Here is a 3140-nt window from a genome sequence, read left to right as displayed (position 1 = left end):
CCCCCCCCCCCCTCTCCCCATGTGGGATCCCTGGTTAAAACAGTGTATATTGAATTTAGACAGGCTTTGGGAGCTGAAAATAAAACCTAATACATATTGAGTGCTTTTATGTACTGGTCATTGAGCCAAGCCCTTAAGAAGATATGATTTAATCTTTACAAACTTAAGCTCTGTTATGACCTTTATGTATTACACTAATTTTGTAGACAGGAGGAGGCCCAGAGAGTTAAGTGACATGCTCAAGGATGCAGAACTAGTAAATGGTGGAGCCAGGATACAAAAGTGTTAGGTGCTTAACTAGATTGTACTTTAAAAGTGTTATCTGATACATGAAGTTATAGTAACTTTCATGCAATGGGATAAACTACAAAGGAAGTAAAAACAATAGTAGAGGGGAGTGCTCGCTTCGGCAGCACGTATACTAAAATTGGAAAGATATAGAGAAGGTTAGCATGGCCCCTGCGCAAGGATGACATGCAAACTCATGAAGCATTCCATATTTAAAAAAAATAATAATATAGAGGATATTTCCCTGAAACATGGCATTTAATATAATCAGTACCTAAAATACCTGCGGAGCTCTTTCCTATTTATTACAGGAAGTCCTATACTCTGGTTTCTCTTCAGATCGTATAAATCTTTCGCCTTTTACAGGAAGTCCAAATAAACACACAAAGACTATGAACAGACATACAATGTATATGTGTGTGTGTGTGTGTATATGTGTGTGTGTGTATATATATATATATATCCCAGAACTTGGAAATCTGGTTTTCCTTTGAGAGGGAAAAATCGGTGTATGAACCAATCCAGTTGTAGATGCAAGTGACCTGGGCCAATAGTTCCTCCTCTCCTGGGAAGACTTCGTTGCTGGTCAAGATATGCCCCTAAAGTACAAGAAAAGAAACAAAAAGAAGATACCAAACATTATAGCAAGCAAACAAGCTGAAAACTTTAGGATATACTTCTATGCAAAAGCAGTGAAGTTGTTCTTCTCACACTTGCAATCGAAAGAGTCTTGATCAATAAAACTCTATAGTATCACCCTTTATAAAAAAAAAAGTCTTGACTGATTCAAGTATTTGCTTAACTCAATGATTTGATCTCTCAGGAAGAAGACTCAGGGATTGAGAGTTCCATTTGAGCAAGCATTAATCAACTCTTTTGAAAACAACATACCAAAACCAAAATAAAACTGTTTGGGTTTTTTAAGGAATTTATTTTCTCACATATATGCGATGTCATGGGTTAGAACTTCAGGAATGGCCTGATCTAGGTGCTGAAATGTTAAGAGTCAGCCATTTCTCTTTCTCTCAGCTTCATTCTCACATAGGTTCTCCCATTGTCAGGGCAAAGGTGGCCAACCACTTAGCAGCCCTGGAAGAAGCTGGAAGAAGCCTTTCTCCGTTCCAATAGGACTTCCATGTATTATACTCCTTGGCTTAGCAAGGGTCATGTAGCTGCCATGGAAACAATCTCTGTGGTCATGGAGAAGCAGTACTCTGACTGGCCCAGCCTATGTCACATGCCCACCTTAATTCCCAGGGGTGAAATCAGTTTTACCCAAGCCATACGGACTAACAGTGTTAATAGGGTGAATTATATGAATAGGTTTTTGATTTCCATGGAATAAGCTCTAATAGGAACAGTGGACATTTCTTTAGTGCTACATGAAGTTTCTCATGAGATCCTGGGATCTCATAAGGTCTATAATAATCTTGTAATTATCATGTTTTATCTTCATTTTGCAGAGGATACTATGAACTTGCTAAAGGTCGCTTAGGTAGTCCCCATGTTATATGTATCATTCTTTTTATAAATTGTTGATTTCAATTTGCTCACGTTTTATTTAGTATTTTTGCATATGTATGTATATATTAGATTGGTGCCCAGTTTCTCTCTCTCTTGCTATCTCTGCCACATTTGATATCAGAATTGCTTGCTTCCGTGGACCCCGAGAAAGAAGATACCTACTAAATAGAGCGCCCACTGGCTAACTGAGCTCAATTTTTAAAAAATGGGGCCTTTTCTACCCAGACGCCTCTCATGCAAACTGAACTTCAGGGAGAAGCCTGAACTGAACTGCTTGCCTGCATTGTGTTCCTGCCATCTGAGCCAGGCCCTGGGCCCACCAAAGTGGAGGAGGGAATAATTGGTTCTCAACCTTCTGGCCCTTTAAATACAGTTCCTCATGTTGTGACCCAACCATAAAATTATTTTTGTTGCTACTTCATAACTGTAATTTTGCTACTGTTATGAATCGTAATGTAAATATCTGATATGCAGGATGGTCTTAGGCGACCCCTGTGAAATGGTTGTTCGACCGCCAAAGGGGTCGCGACCCCCAGGTTGAGAACCGCTGGTAGCTGGAGTGGGGCCTCAAGGAGGGCTGCCTGGCCCCGGGAGGTGTCCCACAGCTGTGCTGTTTCATAACTGAGCTGTGACACTATTGAGCTGTCCCACAGCTGCGCTGGTCTCAGGGCCACTCTGATCCCAATTGAGCTGTTTGCACTGAATAAAGTCTCCTTTTTCACGGGCACTTCGAGCTGGGCATTGCTCTTCGCTTTGAATTGGCGCCCACAACCGTTGGTTTACACTTCCAACGTGAATCGAAACTTTGGTGATTTGCTTTCATTGGCGCCAGGTTCTAATAAGTAAGGACAACCGACTCGAAGCTCAATGCCTTCAACTACTCCCATGAATTTCTTGCCACATCTGAGCATTGTGAAGCCCTACGTGGCTTAGTCACGTGTTTGAGGCCGTGCGGGATGTTTGCTGTAAGTCAGCTCACAGTGCACCTTGATGGCGTGGGGAACAGTCACAGTTGCCAACTTAAAATGTTCACCTGTACAAGCTGTCCAGGAGTCCGGCAACGCGTGCCTCCCCTCTCTCTAATCCTGAAGAATGGGGACTTCCAGTCTTTTTCAGTGGAGCCTCCAACCTTGTAACTAGGCTTAAAAAAAAAAAATCTGTTTCTCTCCTTCTCCAAAGCCGCAGGGGGTAATTGGACCCGCGGCCACGTAGGAGCCTCTCGCGGTTCTAAATCCGGAGTCTCCGGGGACAGGCGGAGACCAGCGGGTCTGCAGAGGCATGAAACGCTCTTCCCTCCCAACTCTGGCCCCGAGCCCAGTGCCGAGGAG

The 3140-nt window shown here is 43.0% G+C and overlaps 1 long non-coding RNA gene across 1 annotated transcript in view; it reads right to left on the bottom strand.

Moving 5' to 3' along the window:
* Positions 1 to 667: 667 nt before the first annotated feature.
* LOC106726402 overlaps positions 668 to 3140 on the bottom strand; it is a 3910-nt gene continuing 1437 nt past the window's right edge. The window contains exons 2-3 of the long non-coding RNA XR_001362474.1: positions 2846 to 2953; positions 668 to 887 (exon numbers count right to left, since the gene is read on the bottom strand). This is a non-coding gene — a long non-coding RNA (uncharacterized LOC106726402). The remainder of the gene's footprint in view (positions 888 to 2845; positions 2954 to 3140) is intronic.

The sequence above is a fragment of the Myotis brandtii genome, unplaced genomic scaffold (assembly GCF_000412655.1).
Source record: "Myotis brandtii unplaced genomic scaffold, ASM41265v1 scaffold260, whole genome shotgun sequence".
Taxonomy (NCBI): Eukaryota; Metazoa; Chordata; class Mammalia; order Chiroptera; family Vespertilionidae; genus Myotis; species Myotis brandtii.
Note: the sequence above shows the minus strand (reverse complement) of the source record. Positions and strands in the feature narration are given on the sequence as shown.